The 23768-nt window shown below is 43.8% G+C and overlaps 1 long non-coding RNA gene across 2 annotated transcripts in view; it reads left to right on the top strand.

Moving 5' to 3' along the window:
• Nucleotides 1-23768, top strand: part of LOC116352885 (uncharacterized) — a 47871-nt gene that overhangs the window by 17493 nt on the left and 6610 nt on the right. For both annotated transcript variants that reach the window (XR_004209725.1, XR_004209724.1), the window contains exons 3-5: nucleotides 7309-7402; nucleotides 15214-15260; nucleotides 19402-19495. This is a non-coding gene — a long non-coding RNA (uncharacterized LOC116352885). The remainder of the gene's footprint in view (nucleotides 1-7308; nucleotides 7403-15213; nucleotides 15261-19401; nucleotides 19496-23768) is intronic.

Genomic DNA, 23768 nt, shown 5'->3' with positions numbered 1-23768 from the left:
CTTTTATGGTATGGAGATAAGCCGTGTTCAGACAGGAACAATTCGTATTTACGGCAGGGAGATAAATATAAGTTGAGCTAGACAAGGCCTGGGTATATAAATGTGGAAAGGGAGAAAGAAAAAACCCCGAATTAAGTTAGTTTGTGTGAAACATTCTAGAGATAAAACAATAAGTAGCATATTGTTTTAAAACGTGTGCTTTGTTTTCTCCTCTAATAAAACAACAGCAATTCAAAGGGACATCGGATCCACTTGTGCTTCCTCACCAAAAGGAGGCTATCGAGGGGAGGCCCCTCTTCCGTTTGCCTACTAACGAATTGACACTCGACCACTTATCGGTTTCCGGGTCACAGAGGAGAGAGGACGGAAGACTGACTTTTTCCCAAACAAGAACCCCCCCATCCCCCTGTTCTCTGGTTGTTGTGTTCTCCACAGTTAAACAATCAGAGGAGTACTCTAGATAGGACTGAACTCTCCAATGCACTGTGACAGCCAGCCAGGCCCTGGGACACAGACACACAACCACACAACACATACAAGGGCGTTTTCTTTCACACACGGCTCCCCGCCAGCACAAAGCACCTAATTCCATGCTCCTACCGTTTCAGCCAGCACACAGCATTATAGGGGACTCACCCCTCCCTCCATCCTCCTCCAATCGACCCATCTGGACCCATCCATTAATTTCCCTGTGAGTCTCCAGTGGGAAGGCGGGGGCTCAGGCTGACAGATCTCCATGTTACTGATGCTGCACACTTCCCTCTGGTTGAGTGGGTGTGCCTTCATGTTTGTGTGCTTGCATTTTCAAATGGGGGCTAGTGTCTGGAGAGATTATCCAGCCATGCACAAATCAATGGGCACATATTAATGCCGATTTTATGAGGCACTTAACAATGAAAAAAGCAATAAGCTATGACATGGATAATCCAAAAGGGGCATGAAAGGCATTGCAAAGCAATTACAACAGCTCTGCTCCTCTCCTGTTGATTTACAGACATGCCTGAAACCACTGTTTGAAACCAACAATATTATCCAGGTAGTGTGTGTATGACTTCTTCTGTTGCCACTTTTTGTACACTGCTTGGGTTTCGGGTTTGGTGTGTGTGTCCATGTGCCTTTACACTAAGGGAGGTGTGTGTGTGTGGGTGGTTGTATTGTCAGATGCAGTCAGAGAGGACTGATTGTGTTTGTCGCTAATGATGGATGCCTCTGAGGTGTCTCTGATTGCATGTAGGCTCAATGGCACTCTGTGGCTTCGCACTTACGCACTTACACACGCACACACACACACACACACACACACACACACACACACACACACACACACACACACACACACACACACACACACACAGCAACTGCTGAGAATCATACTGGGTTATTCATGAAGAGAAACAGCATCGCGACATGCATGGTGAAGAGAACATGATAATAGCACAATAAAAATTGCCTTCTGTACGAGGGAGGCTCTGATGGTAAACACATGACAACTACAAGAACCAGTGGGGAGCTGGGTTGTGTTCATTATGGCAAGCAACGGAAAAGGTTTTGCTACAGAAAATGAAAATCAATGTTTTATTTATTAGACAAGTCCAGGTAGTCCCTCTTGGTTTTCTTCCGTTTGTTTTGGTTTTCTTCCATCTGTTTTCTTCCGTTTGATGCAACGCTATGGTTTACCCATGATGCCCTGGGAACACCCCCTGTCCTCACCCTCTGATTGGCCGAATCTCACATTGCCAGATCTGTGGGGTTGTTTGAAGGAGGTGTGTCTTCCTATTCTCTGACACCTCTAATTTCAGTGTGCAGACAGATAAAACAGCCCTGCCAGCTGTAACCCTTCAATCTAAATGAGACTCCAATCCCCCTGACCACCAAATGACCCGTCCCGTGTGTCTGTGTGCCTGTGTGCCTGTGTGCGTGCAATGTGTGTATGGGTGTGAGTGGGAGACAACTCTATAAATCTGTCTTTTGTTCATCGCAAGGAGGACTCACAACCCTAAAAACCAGAGTCTGAGACACTTGAGTATGAAAAATTCACCATCCGCTCTTTATTGCATTTTCTTTATAAGCAACATTTTCTTTTTCTTTTTTACCTCTGGAGGAATGAGTCCTGTCTTTTCTCAGTGTCTCGGAGTGCATCATCGGATGTTCCTTGAGATAAAGGTGGTTTCCAGGTGAAGCTGCTCTGCTCTGACGTGGGTCGGACCTGGGAGCTGATCGGTGAGCTATAGCTTCAGCAGTTTGTGCTCACAGCTGGCTGAGACAACCCAGTGTGTCTGTGGCTCCCTCACACCCAGTCAATCAAATGGAGAGCTCTGATTCAGTCATGTACTAAAACTCTGTCTTACCACGTGTTCGCATAACATTTTTGTGAGCTATGGAATTATTGCTGCAGGCTCAGAGCTGTCATGAAGGTGCTCTCTGTTCTTGGCAGACCCCCCTAGAGGGCTTTTGTTTTTCACCCACTGTCCCTCTTTACCTCTCCTGCCTGACACCCCTCTTTCACACACACAAGCTGTGTGTGACTGCAGCATAACACTGTCAGCCAGGTCACCCGTGAGGACGTCGGGAGATAATGTGGAAACAGGCCACTAGGGGCAACAATGAGCACTGTTACCATCGGGTAGGTTTAGTTTTTTGCTAAGGTGTTGTGGACGGGGGTAAGCAATGTTACTTCTAAGCTGCGCGTGCGTGCAGCCCCCCTCGCATTGGAGTAGGATTCAATTGCATTGGCAGGCACAACTCAGGCCCGTACTCTATACAGACCGGTGCGCCATTAAACCAATCAGAGCTGCAGTCGGATTATATGCAAATAGCCATTGCCATACAGTGGGGAGAACAAGTATTTGATACACTGCCGATTTTGCAGGTTTTACTACTTAAAAAGCATGTAGAGGTCTGTAATTTTTATCATAGGTACACTTCAACTGTGAGAGATGGAATCTAAAACAAAATTGTTTTGGAAATGTCAGTGAAGACACTTGCCAGTTGGTCAGCGTATGCTTGGAGTACACGTCCTGGTAATCCGTCTGGCCCAGCAGCCTTGTGAATATTGACCTGTTTAACTGTCTTACTCACATCGGCTGCGGAGAACGTGATCACACAGTCATCCGGAACAGTTGGTGCTCTCATGCATGTTTCAGTGTTACTTGCCTCGAAGCAAGCATAGAAGTTATTTAGCTCGTCTGGTAGGCTCGTGTCAACAGGCAGCTCTCGGCTGTGCTTCCCTTTGTAGTCTGTAATAGTGGGGCGGCAGGGTAGCCTAGTGGTTAGAGCGTTGGACCAGTAACCGGAAGGTTACTGGTCCATCATTGAAAATAAGAATTTGTTCTTAACTGACTTGCCTAGTTAAATAAAGGTAAAAATAGTTGGATTATCTGTAATATTGGAATAATAATGAATTGTGTTTTGTACAGTGGTTTCTTGAATCAGATAACACAACATTTTCAGTCATCTCCTTGTCTGAAGGACAAGTGGTGAAACAAGTTAATTTCAAAGCCTGCAGGTTTTTTCAAGTCTCATCGAATCACACATTAGCTGCTGTTACTGTAGGCTGAATGATAAAACAACTATTTCCCTGTTAAAATGCATTTTCTCCATTGTTTTTGGTGGTAGGCCAACATTATGAATAAATACCCGCAGTAGCCTACTTGACCACTGTTAAAACCGGGTACAGCCTCAATCTTCACAGTAAACGCACGCAGGAAGTTACACAGAATTGTAAAATGTTTCAATTTGCGCTCAGCAGACCTGAAATTTGCTCAGTGCCCCCGAAATTTGAAGGGAGCATATGAGGCATAAGCATCTGCCTCTGATTCCAAAGGTAACAAGTTTGAATCCGGCCATAGAAAGTTGTTTTTGATATTTTTGTTTTAAGCCTATCCCAAACCTTAACCCTTACCTGAACCATTCAGAGTTAATGCCTAACCTTAAGATTTTTGAGTTAATGCCTAAACTTAACCTCAAATTTGACGTTTGCAACCATTTTGAAATGTGACATTTGAGAAACATGGATGAATGTCTAATGCTGAAGTGAGACTGTGAGAGCTAGTCGAAACTGTGTGGCCTAATGTATGTAGCATAGCTCAGCACATCTCTTTGTAGCACAGTACATAACAGCTTAGCCTGGTTAACCTGAACATGTGCTGTAGCATAGTACGTTTCAGTCTATTTCCCTTTTCCTCATAATTCAATGAAGCAACGGTATAGTTTGGTGGTTTCTAGACTATACAGTATGTCAATCATATAACAGCTATGTTCCAGCCTTCATTTTGCTGCTGTGGTGTTGTAGGAACACTAAATCTTTGCTCTCATAGGAGCACCTGTCTGTCTCTGTGTGTGTGTGTGTGTGTGTGTGTGTGTGTGTGTGTGTGTGTGTGTGTGTGTGTGTGTGTGTGTGTGTGTGTGTGTGTGTGTGTGTGTGTGTGTGTGTGTGTGTGTGTGTGTGTGTGTGTGCGTGCGTGTGTGTGCGGTAATGCCCAGCTTCAGCTGGATCACATCCCTGGGCTTAGCACTCACCATATCTTATTAGATGACAAGTCAGTCAGTAAAGGAACATTTGTGTGCTTATTGACTGCTTATTCTTCATGGCCTTCTTCATGGCCTTCTTCATGGCCTTCTTCATGGCCTCTTCATGGGCTTCTTCATGGCCTTCTTCATGGCCTTCTTCATGGCCTTCTTCATGGCCTCTTCATGGGCTTCTTCATGGCCTTCTTCATGGCCTTCTTCATGGCCTTCTTCATGGCCTCTTCATGGGCTTCTTCATGGCCTTCTTCATGGTCTTCTTCATGGCCTCTTCATGGGCTTCTTCATGGCCTCTTCAAGCCTTCTTCATGGCCTTCATGGCCTCTTCATGGGCTTCTTCATGGCCTCTTCATGTCCTCTTCATGGCCTTCTTCATGGCCTTCTTCATGGCCTCTTCATGCTCTTCTTCATGGCCTCTTCATGGCCTCTTCATGGCCTCTTCATGGCCTTCTTCATGGCCTTCTTCATGGCCTCTTCATGGCCTCTTCATTGCCTTCTTCATGGCCTTCTTCATGGCCTCTTCACTCTTCATGGCCTTCTTCATGGCCTCTTCATGGCCTCTTCATGGCCTCTTCATAGCCTTCTTCATGGCCTCTTCATGTCCTCTTCATGGCCTATTCATGGCCTCTTCATGACCACTTCATGGCCTTTTCATGGCCTCTTCATGGCCTTCTTCATGTCCTCTTCATGGCCTCTTCATGTTCTCTTCATGGCCTCTTCATGGCCTCTTCATGTCCTCTTCATGGCCTCTTCATGGCCTCTTCTTGGCCTTCTTCATGTCCTCTTCATGGCCTTCTTCATGGCCTCTACAGCAACGCCCACAGTTAGATATGTTTGTGAGTGACATTTGCCTGCTGCTGATGACAACACCACTACCCCTGTCTCTCCGTAAATGAGGCCATGCCACCAGCCATTATAAACTCACACATTGCCACAACAATATCTCACCCAGTCTGCATCTCTCCGTAACATAGGACATGAACCACTGTGTCAATCAGGGATGTAGGCTAGAGTATGGGACTTAATGGAGTAAAACGCCACGGAATTCCAAAGCAGTTACTATGCGCTGTGAGTCCCTCTTCTGATGTACATTGAGAGGGATGTCTGTCTGTCACGGCTGTGTGACGCGCATCGTTATAATTGCGAAGGTGTTTTAAAATGAGTCGGTGTGATGAGATTTCTTGTCCAGCGTTTCATCTACAGTTTGAGTTTCACTAATATGGTAATGGACCTCCTTAAGGGGCTTAGGGGGAGATGAAGTGGATTCTCAAATCTATTTTGGTTTTTAGTATAAGAGGTCTTGGGGTGTGTGTGTGTGTGTGTGTGTGTGTGTGTGTGTGTGTGTGTGTGTGTGTGTGTGTGTGTGTGTGTGTGTGTGTGTATGTGTGTGTGTGTGTTTGTGTATGTGTATGTGTATGTGTGTGTGTGTGTTTGTGTATGTGTATGTGTATGTGTATGTGTATGTGTGTGTGTGTGTGTGTGTGTGTGTGTGTGTGTGTGTGTGTGTGTGTGTGTGTGCGCATTTAGCATCAGAGGTCTTGCGTGCCTGTGAGCGTATGTGTGAATCCGTCCTGTATTGGCTGCTCTGTCTTGCTGCCTTCTTGTGTTGGTTGTTTATGTACGACGTGGAAATATGACTTCCTCAATCCAGTCAGAGTTGTTTGCCCTGATCCATAAGCCTGCCTGTCTGTCACATCTCCCTGCCTGTGTGGGAGTGTTTGTGTGTACAGCTTTATTTTCTGACTGTAAACACAATTTCCTGTCTCTTAGCCTCGTAGTCCGTGACTGTAGCAGCAAACAAGGAGGCAGCCATCATTTAATTGCCCTTTCAATGGCCAGGATACTCAAATACACACACACACTCTACAGAATCCACCACGTTTAGAGCAGACGGCGTATTACATGACTAAAGAACATCCCAGCTGTCGTATCCCATAATGCTCCTCAAAGTCTTGTACAAAAGGCCCCTTCCACATTCCAAAGACTTGCATGTCAGCAGAAAACGGCAGCAGCTCCTGTGATGAATAATGCATGCTGTTCCATTTTGCTGTTCTGTTTTAGGAGTCAAAGTCTGGAATTTTTTACTTTCCCCCGAACAAATAAATCCTTCCAGTGTAATAATGTTGTGTGTTTGTGTGAAGCGCTGCTTAGGCAGCATATCTGCCACATTAGACGCCGTAATCTCTGTTGCATTACTACCTTATCCCCCATTCTCTTTTACACGTTACTAGCTCACACTCCGACTCTCTTTGTCTCTCTTTCTGTCTCTGTTTCTCGATTTATTTTGTCCCCCCTTTCTCTCTCTCTCTCTCTCTCTCTCTCTCTCTCTCTTTCTCTCCCTTTGTCTCTCTCTTTCTCTCCCTTTGTCTCTCTCTTTCTCTCCCTTTGTCTTTCTCTCCCTTTGTCTCTCTCTCTCTCCTCTCTTTCTCTCTCTCTCTCTCTCTCTCTTCTCTCTCTCTCTTCTCTCTTTCTATCTCTGTCTCTCTCCTTTCTCTTCTCTTCTCTCTCTCTCTCTCTCCTTTCTCTTCTCCCCCTATCTCTTTCTCTTCTCTCTCTCTCTCTCTCTCTCATTTCTCTCTCTCTCTCACTCTCTCTTCTCTCTTTCTCTCTCCTTTCTCTCTCTCTCTCTCTCCTCTCTTACCTTTCTCCTTTCCCTCCTCTCTCTCCCTCTCCTCTCTCTTTCTCTCTCTCTCCTCTTTGTCCTCTCTCTCCTCTCTCTCTTCTCTCTCTCTGTCCTCTCTCCCCTCTCTCTCTCTCTCTCTCTCTCTCTCTCTCTCTCTCTAGGTATGCTACATTCCCCTATTCAGCCCTGGCTCGATGTGGAATCAGGCACCCCAAACCGTCCCCGTTCTTTGGGAACATGTTTCTATTTCGTCAGGTAAGATACCGACTACTATGGAAGATGGATACAGTCTCACTCAAAGAAACAACTTCATTTATGCATATTTTACCTTCTTACTATTGTGATATTTAAATGTTTAATACAGAGTTCAGTGCAAAGTTTTGCCTACCTTTGACCGAGGCAATGGTTGGGTATTGCCTGTCCTTTTTGGGGGTACACACACACACACACAAACACACACACACACACACACGCACACTCACAAACACACACTCCCACGCAGACATCCGCACGCACACACCACCCCTGAAGGTGAGAGAAATCAGGCTTCCAACATCTAGCTGCACTTCATTAGATTTGTTCATTATAAACGACTAACAAGTTAATTAAATACTTTTAATACCATGTGATTCCCAAATACATTACCCTTATTGTTAATTGCATTACTTTTATGATGAATATATAATGTAAAATAAAAAAATAATTTAAAAAAAGTGAGTGGGAGGGAGGGAGGGTTAAATATCACTGATTTAATATGGGGATATTTTGATCCACTCACGATTCTACCCATCCTACCCTGCAACAAAGACACTAGAGATTAAAGGGGAATAACAGTACATTCCAGAAATGTATATGATTTACCGACATTTACATACAATCTGAAGTCGTGGGTGTCATTCCTTAAATTTACTCACACAGAGAATTCCTTTCTCGTCATCTCTCCTCTTTCCTCAGGCTTCTTTTTTTCTTCTTTGGACTTTATATGGCGGTTGGCAACTAACTTTACGATGCGTTACTACAACCAACTGGAGTGTGGACGTCAATTATTCTTTCAATCACCCATGTGGGTATATGCTCCTAAAAACCAATGAGGAGATGGGAAGGCCAGACTTTCAGCGAGTTGAGCATCACAAATAGAACCTATTTCTATTTTAGCGCCTGGCCACGCAGACACTCGCTGAGGCGCACGAGCAGTGTGTGATTGAATAACATGCATGTGTACATTTATTTTGCAGCGCTCGCGTTGCGGTGAGGTCAGCATATTACTCTTGTGCTTGACATTCCGTTTGACATCCATTCATATAAGACAATTCCTTTAAATGCTATGTGTGATTATTGCCTATGGTGTGGTGGCTTCAGGATGTTTCTCCGCAGGACAGATCTTGATGAGATTCAGAGGTCAATAATCCTTAGCGGGGTAGACAGGCAGAGTGGGCTGGCTCGCCTGTCACTCACTGTAACTAGCTCACTGGGCTTTTTCTAGGGCCGCTATGACTTTCTCTCTCTGGCTTCCTCTCGCTCTCTCTCTTATCCCTCTACTTCCTACTTTGCCTGTTTGTCTTATTCTGCCATCATTGACGTAGGATTGGGAATGAGTGCTCTGCTGCTGTCTCAAATAGGCACTGACTGTTGCATGGTCTCTCTTCGATGAATATATCTGAGAGATACAGTGATATGCTTTTAAAAGCGTGATCTAAGGAGAACCTAGTGCTCCGAAGCCTCTTACACAATAGCCAGTGCTCTTAGAGTGTCCCTCTCAGCTGAACTGCAGTGGCAGCCTGGCAGGCTAAGGGCTGAGGTGGTTAAGTATGCATGAAGCTCTGCCTTCAGTGCCTTGCATAATTTCACTGTCTGTCTGGGGCTGGGCGGTCTCTCCAGGTGAAGCAGGGGAGATACTGCTGCTGCTGCCATAGTGTGTGTGTGTGAGTGCTGAGACTCTGCAGACACAAGGAGCCCTCTCTGGAGTGGTGCTCTCGTATACAATCATCTGACCCACTTCTGAAAGCCACACTCACAGCCAAACACAACAACGAGAAAGTGTGTGTCTTTGTATGTGTGTGTGTGTGTGTTTGTGTGTGTAAGTGCATGATCATACGGTATGTGGATTGCATTTGCGCGCATGCACGTGTGTGTTTTACTAGCACGGCGTCCCTGTATCCAACACACCCAGCACACATGACGTGCCAATTTAGTCGGTTTTCAACATGCCGCTGACTTCTGCCAGTGACCACCACACAGTCAGTGCCTAGAAGAAGCTCCAGTGGTGGCAGACCTGTCACCCATTTTAGTGGAATCCTGAGTGGCGCAGCAGTGCTAGAGGCGTCACTGCAGACCCGGGTTCGATCCCGGGCTGTTAACAACCGACCGTGATCAGGAGCCCAGTAGGGCGGCATACAACTGGCCCAGCATCATCTGGGGTAGGCCGTCATTGTAAATATGAACTTGTTTTTAACTAACTTGCCTAGTTAAATAAAGGTTAAATTAAAAATGTAACAAAGTAAAACCCAGAGTACGGAAGGAGGTCTGAGATGGTCTAGGCAGACGGGCTGACATCAGGGCTGGTAATTGCCAGGGACATCACAAGACATATTATCACGATACTTAGGTGCCGATACGATATGTATTGTGATTCTCATGATTCTATATGTATCGCGGTTCGATAACGTGATTTTATTGCGATTTCATGTTCCAAACATATTGCTCACTATGTGTCTGAGACAAGAGAGAGCATGAGAAAACGAGTTCAATGCTGCAGACAATTTTGGTACCCTTCCCCAGATCTGTACCTCGACACATACCTGGAGTCAAATAGCGATAAATGATATGTATAGCGATAAATGATACGTATAGCGATAAATGATATGTATAGCGGTAAATGATATGTATAGCGGTAAATGATATGTATAGTGATACATTATATGTATAGCGATAAATGATATGTATAGCGATAAATGATACGTTTTGCGATAAATGGTATGTATAGCGATAAATGATACGTATAGCAATAAATTATATGTATAGCGATAAATTATACGTATAGCGGTAAATGATATGTATAGCGGTAAATGATATGTATAGCGGTAAACGATATGTACAGCGGCAAATGATATGTATAGCGGTAAACGATATGTATAGAGGTAAATGATATGTATAGCGGTAAATGATATGTATAGCGGTAAATGATATGTACAGCGGTAAATGATATGTATAGCGGTAAATGATATGTATAGCGGTAAATGATATGTATAGCGGTAAATTATATGTATAGCGGTAAATGATATGTATAGCGGTAAATGATACGTATAGCGGTAAATGATACGTATAGCGGTAAATGATATGTATAGCGGTAAATGATACGTATAGCGGTAAATGATACGTATAGCGGTAAATTATATGTATAGCGGTAAATGATATGTATAGCGGTAAATGATACGTATAGCGATATGTAACTGTATTTATTTCCCCCCCCATCACTAGCTGACACACACTGTGACTGCTCCCCACCCCCACACTCCTCTGGTTGAGCTCAGTCCACTGGCTGACAGGGTGACACGCAGGCTGACTGCTCCCTAGCGCTCCGGTTGAGCTCTATCTCTATCTGGCTGACTGGCGTGCTGGCTGACTGGTTGACCCTTTCTGATACCCAAGCCACAGATATAGAGGTTCACCCACCACCAACCCCCATGTTCCCCCCTGTAAAGATGGCATCCCCTCAACCTCTCTGGCCCCTTCACACAACACAGCCAAACAGTACATTAGCCAGCGAAAGAGAGCTGGTATTACCGGGCCTAGCTTACAAGAGATTGAGAGCTCTGAGAGCTAAACCCCCACAGATTTAATGGCATGGTCCAGCCTCTTCCCTGGCCAACATCTCTCCATGACTCCCAAGGTCAGGCTAAAGCAGAGGACACTGCGGTGCAGACTCTCTGAATGGAACTACAAAGTGGGGTAGAGAAATTATTGGGCATGGTGAATAGATAGAGAGAGGAATGTCTATCTCTCCCTAGACCAAAGATCCATCCAAAATGGCACCCAATTCCCTACAAGAGCCATGGTCATAAGTAGTGCACTATATAGGGAATAGGGTACCGTTTCAGTTGGAACCTAACACCTTGCTGCTGTGTTTCATTCTGCAGCAGTCGTAAGAGGAATTCGGATAGGACAAACTTCCCAATGTTATGTGTTGCGTTGTCGAGTCAAGACCGCAAACTATTGATTGGTTCCGTCAGTGATGAATCCTCAATTAAGAGTTGTCTGTGGCAGGAGCTGTGGGGGAGTCTGTCCTGCGCATGCTTGACACACACACACACACACACACACACACACACACACACACACACACACACACACTATCCTGGACTTGATGAAGTATGCCTCTGTTGGTGACCGGCACCTCTCCGGCTCTGCTCGGCATTGTGGTTAGAACATTAAGCAGCACTGTGTGTCCGGCATTGCTATGCGACGGTCTCTGCAGTGATAAAAAGACTGGGGGAGAGAGAGATGGAGAGGGAGGGACTGTGGAGAAGGAGAGGAAAAGAGAGGGGTAAAGAAACAGGGAAAGAGAGAGAGAGATGGATGAATGGAGACAGTTTGGACTGGTGCAGTGGGCAGCACCATGAAGGGGCACTCTGTCGGGCGCACTCCAATGCTCTGTACCCATCACCCCTCCATGGGGGCCCAGACTGCAGGAATGCCAGGGCGGTAGCCACCCCAGGGCTCCGGAGGGGAGAGGGGGGTAGACCAGCCGGGGCACTCTGCCAAACGGTGTCTGCCTGGTACTTAATTAACTCTAAAGCAGGAAAACTGTGGACCACTCTCGCCTTGCATATCAACGAGCCCAGTGCTTTCTATAAGCATCTTAACGAGACAGGTTCCCCTTTGTGAGCCAACGGACCACTATTCAGTTCAGCCAGAAGGGTTGAGGAGGATTGAGGAGCCCTCTCTCGGTCTGTCTTTCACATGATCATATGTAGGGGTTTTCTTCGTAAACATGAAGACTGAATGAATGCCCACCACAGCTTTTTCTTCTATGTGGCGATGCAATCCTCTTTGAGACCCCCCCATTGTTCTCGAGCTGTGGTTCGCCTCCAAAGGGATGGGTGAAGGGGGGGGGATCAGGCTATTCAACTCTGGTTCTTCTCTGATTCTACTGCCTCGCAGAAAGACGGAGAAAGAGTTGAGACAGAAAGGCTGTTTTAGCGTGTGTGTTCTTGGTTCATGAATGTAAGACATGTTCTTTCCTTTATTTTTGCCCATACATTCCCTCACCCTGATCCACTGAATACTGAGGGAAATGTATCCTAATCATTTTTGACTGGTGTCCAGTGCTACCCCTGACTCCTGCAGACATGCACGGCACATGGGTACATTGTTCACGGTTAAATTCTTATGCCATCTATGAGAAGGTCACGCAAGCAAACCCTTTCTGTAGACAAGCTTTATAAAAAGCCCTGAGGAGCGTTCACCAGCCTTCCACCAGCCCTGTCTCTGCTCTGCACTGACATCTAGTGGCAGGACAATGGAGTCGTCATGAGCAATACACTCAACATGCACTAGTCAGACTGCAGAGCATCAGGGCTCTGTCTAAGATATTACCAATTCATAATCGTAGTCTCTTGAATGTGGGTAAAACTCCCGTGAAAGAGCTTGAGCTTGGTTCTACTGTTTATGTAACACTCCTGGGCCCAGATTCACAAAACCTTCTTAAGAAGACATTTCTTCTTAACTGCCATTTTTTCCTTAATGATAGACTTAAGAATTAAGTTAAGCAAAGTTGCTATTCCTCAAAAAGGTTATTGGACATTTGATTGCACTATTTCTTATGTTTCTCCTTAAGCAAAACTCTGTGTGTACTTGCAGATAGTACCATTTATTTAGTAGTCCACATGACACCATATCCCTGTCTCTAAAGCTTAACTTTCTCCACGGTGAGATTGTTACTCGTCAGGCGTAGTGTGTTGATGAGAGATGATGCGGGACACAGAGGTCCGCTCTGATCCATTCTGCTGAGTTCACTGTGTGATAAGAGGAGAGGATAGCAGGCCTGCCTGGGTTATTAGATGTGTGTGTGTGTGTGTGTGTGTGTGTGTGTGTGTGTGTGTGTGTGTGTGTGTGTGTGTGTGTGTGTGTGTGTGTGTGTGTGTGTGTGTGTGTGTGTGTGTGTGTGTGTGTGTGTGTGTGTGTGTGTGTGTGTGTGTGTGTGTGTGTGTGTGCGGGGCGTGTGGTGGGTCCTATTGTATATTTCATCAGGCCCATCAATCCCCTGGCCAACGGCTCCACTGTCTGTCACACAGGGACTACTTCACAGCCAGGCTAGCCATCACAACAACACAAAACGTTATCCCCTCAGAAGACAGGAGGCTGCAGCACATGCGACATGTGCCAAGAGTAAGGTGCATCTAGTGCACAGACAGGGAGGCAGTAAGTATACACACTGCAGTAGACAAAGGCTTAACAAAACCCATAGTACACACACACACCCCAGGGTCAAACCATTGGTCCGCATGTGAATACAAATGCATGACTGCAGGGAACCTCTTACAGGTTACTCTCTTATAGGGATGAGCATGCTGAAGTAGACAAGTGTTCTGTGTTTTGGATTCTTTGAGAAAACGTCACTTAAAATTGCAGCTCTTCTCCTGTATGCTTTTAGTGCAATACTGGCAGTCTGTTGTATTCAAATATGCAAATGATGCCGAGACCACATACTGAGAACAAAATAATATTACGTGTTTGCCTTCTCACTCTCCCTTAGTTCTGGTGCCGATTTTAACAAAGCATCCCCACAACACGTTTTCCAACAGTTCAACATCCGACTGGTTGTGTCATTTTAATTCATAAGAGATAAGACAGGGCTCCTACAGTGGGACAAACAAGCATCTGTACTGGGCCCATATTCAGAAAGTGTATTAGAGTGCTGATCTAGGATCCGGTTCCCTTTGTCTACACAATCGCATTCATTATGATCTAAAAGGGTACAATTATTAAGTGTGGTTGAATTAAGTGTGCTCAGCTACGTTGCAGTAGGCCTACCATGGATTCATTCCCCAGATCGTTGTGAAAGGAACTGAATGCTCTTGAGTCTAAAATCATAGTGGCTGATGTTTTGTATTATAGAGCTGTGATGAGTTAAGCGCTCTCTCACACGCACGCACACACACACACACACACACACACACACACACACACACACACACACACACACACACACACACACACACACACCTGTTTGTTTTACTGTCCTTGTGGAAACCAAACAATTGATTCCCATTCAAAATCCTATTTTCCCTAACCCCCTAAACCTAACCCTTAACCTTAAACCCAGACCTCTAACCCTAACACCTAAATGTTTTTCCCTGTGAGGACTGGCGAAATGTCCCCACAAGGATAGTAAAACCCAAAACACACACACGCACACACACACACAGGCCTTGAGACAGGAACTGTTTGAGCAGATCAATAGTGAAGATCAATGCACAGCAGAACTGAAACCGTCACTTCTCCTTCTTTCTGTCAGTCTGTCAAGCCTGTTGTTCTGTAGAAGATTGCGAACAAGTCAACTGGAAGAAGATGAAAGGCAGTTTTTCAGATAAAATGACTCGTTTGTATGGAGAAGCACGCAGTTCAAGAAGCGTGTGTTTTTAAGGAACCATACTCACATACCCTCTCTCTCACACACACACACACACACACACACTTTGCATTTCCAGTAGCCTGTTGGTCAGGGATCATAGTTCAGGGTAAAGTTTTAGCAATTTATTAAGATGTCAGTCATGTGTCAATGTTGGCATCTGACACAGTAATGTGAAGGAGTCTGTGGTTGTTAAGACGTGTCAGACAAATCAATGCAGCTGTCGTCGTGTGCTGCTAGGGTGTTTCTTTGAAGTTTACACCAGTAGCTAAGACAACGGACAGTGCTTATTTAGCAGATGTCAATCAGCTACCCACAGAGAATCACATCATTTCATTATAGCAGAGAGAATGGATAAGATGTCACCAAAGCCTCTCATATAAAATGATCAATTATATAGAATCTCAGTTGGTTCCTTTCTAATCTTTCTTTTCAGGGCTTGTTCACCTGGACCTGATTCACAAGTATGGGAGAGTAATGTGGGTAAGTGATTGACACTTCTCTGCATTGACATCCTAGCCAAGTCATACACCAAACCCAAATCACACAGGACACTCTTATTGACTTGTCCAGTGTTCTAACCTGTCCTCTGTTAGACGTGTTAGAAGTATCAGTGAAGCTTGTGAAAAGCTAGGCTGGTCCCAGATCTGTTTGTGCTTGTCTTGCCAAACAATGATGTGACGATGACCGTAAGAATTGGCAAGACAAGCACAAACTGATCTGGGATCAGGCTAGTGAAAAGCAACACTATAAGATTAAAAAATAAGCTTCTTGGAAAACTTATTCCAGTGCCACACTTAGATGTGCAGATAGATTAGCTCTGCGTTGATTATACAGGCCTGCTTATGGAAGGCAGATTTTTTTCCCTTAAGAGCACATCAAAGGGAGAAGGCTCCTCTCGTTCTCTCTGTATGTAAAAGGTTGGAGGAGTAGAGCGGGGATAATTGGTTTCACTATGGCTGGATTTCGTGCCATGACAGGAAAAGCAAACTTAAGCCAGAATGCACGGATATATGCCAAAAGACATTACTACAGCCTTCAGCAGGAGTAGTACACTAGCTCGATACGTCGTTTCTCCAGAAGAAAGAGGCTCATGGCACATTGATTGAACCCGTCATCTCAGAGCGCTCCCCTATCAACTTATCAAAGTTGAAAGAACTCAGTGCTAGAACTAAGTCTTTCAAAGTGTCTTTATTTTTCATATGAGACATGCAGTTGAAGTCGGAAGTTTACATACACCTTAGCCAAGTACATTTTAACTCAGTTTTTCACTTTATTTTAAGAATGTGAAATGTCAGAATAATTGTAGAGAGAATTACTTATTTCAGCTTTTATTTCTTTCATCACATTCCCAGTGGGTCAGAAGTTTACATACACTCAATTAGTATTTGGTAGCATTGCCTTTAAATGGTTCAATTTGGGTCAAACATTATGGGTAGCCTTCCACAAGCTTCCCACAATAAGTTGGGTGAATTTTGGCCCATTCCTCCTGACAGAGCTGGTGTAACTGAGTCAGGTTTGCAGGCCTCCTTGCTCACACACACTTTTTCAGTTGACCACTCCAATACCACTCCAATGCCTTGACTTTGTTGTCCTTAAGCCATTTTGCCACAACTTTGGAAGAATGCTTGGGGTCATTGTCCATTTGGAAGACCCATTTGCGACCAAGATTTAACTTCCTGACTGATGTCTTGAGATGTTGCTTCAATATATCCACGTAATTTCCCATCCTCATGATGCCATCTATTTTGTTAAGTTCACCAGTCCCTCCTATAGCAAAGCACCCCCACAACATGATGCTGCCACCCCCGTGCTTCACGGTTTCATCAGACCAGAGGACATTTCTCCAAAAAGTACGATCTTTGTCCCCATGTGCAGTTGAAAACCATAGTCTGGCTTTTTTATGGCGGTTTTTGAGCAGTGGCTTCTTCCTTACTTAGTGGCCTTTCATGTCGATATAGGACTTATTGTACTGTGGATATAGATACTTTGTACCTGTTTCCTCCGGCATCTTCACAAGGTCCTTTGCTGTTGTTCTGGGATTGATTTGCACTTTTCGCACCAAAGTACGTTCATCTCTAGGAGACAGAACGCGTCTCCTTCCTGAGCGGTATGACAGCTGCGTAGTCCCATGGTGTTTATACTTGCATACTATTGTTTGTACCGATGAACGTGGTACCTTCAGGCGTTTGGAAATTGCTCCTAAGGATGAACCAGACTTGTAGAGGTCTACAATTGTTTTTCTGAGGTCTTGGCTGATTTCTTTTGATTTTCCCATGATGTCAAGCAAAGAGGCACTGAGCTTGAAGGTAGGCCTTGAAATACATTCACAGGTACACCCCCAATTGACTCAAATGATGTCAATTAGCCTATCAGAAGCATCTAAAGCCATAACATAATTTTCTGGAATTTTCCAAGCTGTTTCAAGGCACAGTCAACTCAGTGTATGGAAACCTCTGACCCACTGGATACAGTGATATAGTGAATTATAAGTTAAATAACCTGTCTGTAAACAATTGTTAGAAAAATGACTTGTGTCATGCAAAAAGTAGATGTCCTAACCAACTTGCCAAAACTATAGTTTTTTTTAACAAGAAATGTGTGGAGTGGTTTAAAAACGAGTTTTATTGACTCCAACCTAAGTGTATGTAAACTTCTGACTTCAACTGTATAACATAAATACAGATAATATAAATACATCTAATGGACAATAGAAGAAGAAAAAAATACACAAATAACCTCGTTTCTCTGCTAACAAAATTCACCGTGAATATGCTCAGGCAGAAATATTTGTGATTTGTATTTTGGAAACTAAAATACAGCAGGACCATACAATGGCAGGTGAAACTTACACCGGAATGAAATGCATTCATACATTTGTATAGTTACGGTGTTGCGACTATAGCCACCGATGGGTCATGAAACACACCAACACACAGAGGAGCCTGCATAGCATGACTTCCGGGCCAGATAACTGAACCTGGTGCAGTCATAAACAGGCAAATGGATTGTTAAATGTCCTTCCTTTAAAAGGAGGTCAGAGTCCTCCCTCTACTGCTGGACCATTACCCCATACTATTTAAACCTTGCTACATGTGGAGTAACATTAGCTTTGCAACTGGGGACAAGACAAGAGCAACATCTTCTGTAGCCTACCCTCCTGTCATGTCATCCAGAGTTCATGGCCTATGTTCAAATAATGTCTCTGAGTAGGAGTGATGATATAGGATCAGCCCCCCCCTCTGTCCATATAATCTTATTCATTATGATCGAAAAGGCAACACTGATCCTGGATCAGCACTCCTGGATCAGCACTACTCTGAGACCTTTTGTTTTATGGGTCCAGGAGTTGTTTGTGAATCTGTTGAAAGCCCACTATATGTCGTTTTTAGAGGAATTGTTTCGTTAATGTAACTATTCACAGCTGTTGTAGTAGTCTGAATGACTATAGACACCCTGCATCTATCAGAGGCAACATGTTTTTCTGTAGGTATTATAACAACTATAACAGGAATAGAGATTGGCCACAGGCTGAGCTGGATTAGTGTGTCACTGTAGGAATGAGACACTGCCATAGGAGCAGCAGGAATAGCTGTCTGCTTTTTGATGAGCCCCGATGAGGGGTGGGTGTGTGTGCACGTGCATGTGTGCATGTGAGTAACTTAGGGGAGCCAGGGATGAGCACGGTACTCTTAATTCATAGTGACAGACAGTCTCAGTGCTCCACTGTGGCTCCCCATACAGCCCCTCGCTCAGGGCTGAATATCATATTTATACTAGCTACCTTTACCCAGCACTGTATTCCACTGATGATTGGAAACCTTAGACTCTCCAATAAATGAGGAGCTTTTAAAACCTCCAATATTCCTAGATGTATTGTATCTCTTATTTGCCTGGAAGATTTAATATCCAATTATCAATCTGCAGTGTCTAATTATCTTCACAAAAAATTTCATTTGAAATGTACTTTCATTAAAAAGGCACTTAACAAGATGGAGTTCCTGTGAGAGAGGACTTTCTCCTTACCTTTTAACCTTGGCTTTATAGCACCGGGCATTAGCCCTCCACTCAGCCTTGTGATGAATCTCCTATAGCCTATGTCCTATAACATGGTGAGATAGGACTGAGCAGTTAGTCAGTGTTTCCTGGCTATCATTGCAGTAAACTGAGGCAATCCTGACAGAGAGGACTAGCCTAGAACAATAACGAGTGGTGCTGTAGGAAACAAACAAAGCCATGACTTTGCTCCTTTAAATCCTGTGGTTTATCAAGCCCATGGCTTGTTGTTCTTCAGTTGTAAGACTCTACTTCAGTATTAGCCTCCTCAACAAGTCCAAGTCTAAGGTGTGTGGGTGTGGTTTTGAGTATATTTCAGGCCTCACTTCCTCTGTGATGACCACCACTTTTGATTGGCGTCCTGTTATTTATTCATGCTAGCCCCAAAGCCGTTTGTGTGTGTGTGGTGTATGTGTGTGGTGTATGTGTGTGTGTGCGCATGTGTGTCTGTTTGTGTGTGTGCGTGGGTGTGTGGCTGTGTGAATGCTCCTGTGTGTATGCCTTTGTGTGTGTATGCGTGCAAACAAATGTGTCTGGCATGTCAACCTGTCCTGTGTTGTCTCTCCAGATACTATCTAGGCCGGAGGCCCGTGGTGGTAGCTGACCCTGACATGCTCAGACAGATCATGGTAAAGGACTTCAGCACCTTCCCTAACAGAATGGTAAGTCAACGAGGAAAATGGCCTTTACACCTATAGTTGAAGTCAGAAGTTTACATACACTTAGGTTAGAGTCATTAAAACTCATTTTTCAACCACTCCACAAATTTCTTGTTAACAAACTATAGTTTTGGCAAGTCGGTTAGGACAGCTACTTTGTGCATGACACAAATAATTTTTCCAACAATTGTTTACAGACAGATTATTTCACTTATAATTCACTGTATCACAATTCCAGTGGGTCAGACGTTTACATACACTAAGTTGACTATGCCTTTAAACAGCTTGGAAAATTCCAGAAAATTATGTCATGGCTTTAGAAGCTTCTGATAGGCTAATTGACATCATTTGAGTCAATTGGAGGTGTACTGTGGATGTATTTCAAGGCCTACCTTCAAACTCAGTGCCTCTTTGCTTGATATCATGGGAAAATCAAGTCTGGTTCATCATTGGGAGCAATTTCCAATTGCATGAAGGTACCACGTTCATCTGTACAAACAATAGTAGGCAAACATAAACACCATGAGACCATGCAGCCGTCATACCGCTCAGGAAGGAGACGTGTTCTGTCTCCTAGAGATAAACGTACTTTGGTGTGAAAAGTGCAAATCAATCCCAGAACAACAGCAAAGGACCTTGTGGAGATGCTCGAGGAAACAGGTATAAAAGTATCTATATTTACAGTATAACAAGTCCTATATCGACATAACCTGAAAGGCCGCTCAGCAAGGAAGATGCCACTGTTCCAAAACGCCATAAAAAAAGCTGCACATGGGGACAAAGATCATACTTTTTGGAGAAATGTCCTCTGGTCTGATGAAACAAAAATAGAACTGTTTGGCCATAATGACCATCGTTGTGTTAGGAGGAAAAAGGGGGAGGCTTGCAAGCCGAAGAACACCATCCCAACCGTGAAGCACGGGGGTGGCAGCATCATGTTGTTGGGGTGATTTGCTGCAGGAGGGACTGGTGCACTTCACAAAATAGATTGCGTCATTAGAAAGGAAAGTTATGTGGATATAATGAAGCAACATCTCAAGACATCAGTCAGGAAGTTAAAGCTTGGTCGCAAATGGGTCTCCCAAATGGACAATGATACTTCCAAAATTTTGACAAAATGGCTTAAGGACAACAAAGTCAAGGTATTGGAGTAGCCATCACAAAGCCCTGACCTCAATCCCATAGAACATTTGTGGGCAGAACTGAAAAAGCGTGTGAGAGCAAGGAGGCCTACAAACCTGACTCAGTTACACCAGCTCTGTCAGGAGGAATAGGCCAGAATTCACCCAACTTTTTGTGGGAAGCTTGTGGAAGGCTACCCAAAACATTTGACCCAAGTTAAACAATTTAAAGGCAATGCTACCAAATTCTAATTTAGTGTATGTAAACTTCTGACCCACTGGGAATGTGATGAAAGAAATAAAAGCTGAAATAAATAATTATCTCTACTGTTATTCTAACATTTCACATTCTTAAAATAAAGTGGTGATCCTAGCTGACCTAAAACAGGGAATTTTTACTCGGATTAAATGTCAGGAATTGTGAAAAACTGATATTAAATGTATTTGGCTAAGGTGTATGTAAACTTCTGACTTCAACTGTACATGTACTGTACATACTACTAATTGAGTGTATGTAAACTTCTGACCCACTGGGATTGTGATGAAATAAATAAAAGCTGAAATAAATCATTCTCTCTACTATCATTCTGACATTTCACATTCTTAAAATAAAGTGGTGATCCTAACTGATCTAAGACAGGGAATTTTTACTAGGATTAAATGTCAGTAATTGTGAAGAACTGAGTTTAAATGTATTTGACAAAGATTTATGTAAACTTCTGACTTCAACTGTATGTGCCCATCGTTTAAATCATAATATTGATGCATTACGTACAGTACCACTCAAATGTTTGGAAACATAGTGAATAATAGTGAAGAAATCAAAACCATGAAATAACAGATATGGAATCATGTGGTAACCAAAGAAGTGTTAAACAAATTCATTTATATGTTATATTTGAGAACCTTCAAATGTAGCCACCCTTTGCCTTGATGACAGCTTTGCACACTCTTGGCATTCTTTCAACCAGCTTCACCTGGAATGCTTTTCCAACAGTCTTGAAGGAGTTCCCACATATGCTGAGCACTTGTTGGCAGCTTTTCCTTCACTCTGTGGTCCAACTCATCCCAAACCATATCAATTGGGTTGAGGTTGGGTGATTGTAGTGGCCAGGTCATCTAATGCAGCACTCCATCACTCTCCTTCTTGGTCAAATAGCCCTTACACAGCCTGAAGGTGTGTTGGGTCATTGTCCTGTTGAAAAACAAATGATAGTCCCACTAAGCACAAACCAGATGGGATGGCGTATCGCTGCAGAATGCTGTGGATCCATGCTGGTTAAGTGTGCCTTGAATTCTAAATAAATCACTGACAGTGTCACCAGCAAAGAACCCACACATTATTACACCTCCTCCTCCATGCTTCACAGTGAGAACCACACATGCAGAGATCATCCGTTAACCTACTCTACGTCTCACAAAGACACGGGGGTTGGAATCAAAAGTCTCACATTTGGACTCATCAGACCAAAGGACAGATTTCCATCAGTCTAATTGTCCATTGCTTGTGTTTCTTTGCCCAAGCTCTTCTTATTATTGGTTTCCTTTAGTAGTGATTTCTTTACAGCAATTCGACCATGGAGGCCTGATTACGCAGTCTCTTGATGTTGAAATGGGTCTGTTACTTGAACTCTGTGAAGCTTTTATTTGGGCTGAAATCCGAGGTACAGTTATTCTAATGAATGTATCCTCTGCAGCAGTGGTAACTCTGGGTCTTCCTTTCCTGTGACGGTCCTCATGAGAGACAGTTTCATCATAGCGCTTGATGGTTTTTGTGACTGCGCTTGCTTGAAGAAACTTCTTGACATTTTCTGGGTTGACTGACCTTCATGTCTAAAAGTAATGATGGGCTGTCGTTTCTCTTTACTTATTCGAGCTGTTCTTGCCATAATATGGACTTGGTCTTTTACCAAACTTTTAACTGGTACTCTACGTTACGTGTATGCCAAAGTGACATTTTTCTGGTATGTACTTTTTCTGCTCATTTGATGTAGTGAGTCAAAATTAGATGATCTATTCTGAACTGCTTAGTTTTATAGCAGTTTTTGACAAGCTATCTGATCGTAACCTCTAGTTGGGCTATGAAACCTGTACTCTTGCCTACCACAGGTCCCTAAATCTCATCAAGCCCTCCCGGGTGATTGTGGAGGCCAGGTCATCTTCAATTCTGTAAATTCATTCAAACCTCTGCAGCGAGGATGTGTATGTAGTCACCATTGTCATTCTACTGTGAACCCATTGTCATATGTTTTCAATCTAAAGCAGGATAATCTTAGTGCACTTTTTCTGACTGCATTGCAGGAAGAAAGAGGACATGTCCCTGAACAAGTTCAGGCTTAGTGATTTTTTTCAGCCAATAGCCTTTGCCTTTGAGGCTCTAGACATACAGTAGAAGTGTTTGTGTCTGAAAGCAGAACTGACCAATGGCGTCCGAGGGTGCCAGGTTCACATCTAATGATAGAGTTACTAGTATCAAACAGGAGGTCAGTTGGTCCCAGTTGCTTTCATCATCCACCCGCCATGTTGGCTCTGGCTGTGTCCCAAATGGCACCATATTCCCTAGTTTTTTCTGCGTCGGGAGATAGAACTACCCAAGGAGCTTTGGTTTCTGATGAAGCATTTAAAATATGTAATAGACGACGGAGGTTATCTCTGGATAATCGTTTTTTAACAAACCCGTTTTGGTCCGGATGTACCAATTTGGGTAAGTATGTTTTGTAGATGTTATTTTTTTATATCTGTGTTTATCAAAGATAGGGGGCGATAGTGAGAGCACTGGGTGGCGTCCTTACCTTTTTTTCACAAAAGCGAAATTAGTGCTGTATTTACACCCCTTCCTCCCAAATGTACCTTTGTGAACGGCTGTGTTAATAATTTCAAGTAACAGTGGACCTAATATGTTCCAAAATTGTAAATAGACGTCAGGAGGAATACCATTACAACCAGGTGATTTGCCTTTATTTATGTTATCCAGTGCCCTTTTGAGTTCATGGAGAGAGATGTGGGCTCCCATCAAGCCAGCTTCCTCAGTTGAGAGAAGAGCCGTTCTTAATTCTTTTAAAAAGGACTCGATCTGGCTTAGTGTGGATTTACAATCAGAGGTGTACCATTCTTTATAGAAACGGGAGACTCTTTGGTTGAATACAATGCCAGCT

This window comes from Oncorhynchus kisutch, linkage group LG4 (assembly GCF_002021735.2).
Source record: "Oncorhynchus kisutch isolate 150728-3 linkage group LG4, Okis_V2, whole genome shotgun sequence".
Lineage (NCBI taxonomy): Eukaryota > Metazoa > Chordata > Actinopteri > Salmoniformes > Salmonidae > Oncorhynchus > Oncorhynchus kisutch.
The sequence above is the reverse complement of the archived record's forward strand: the minus strand, read 5'-3'. Positions and strand labels throughout refer to the sequence as shown.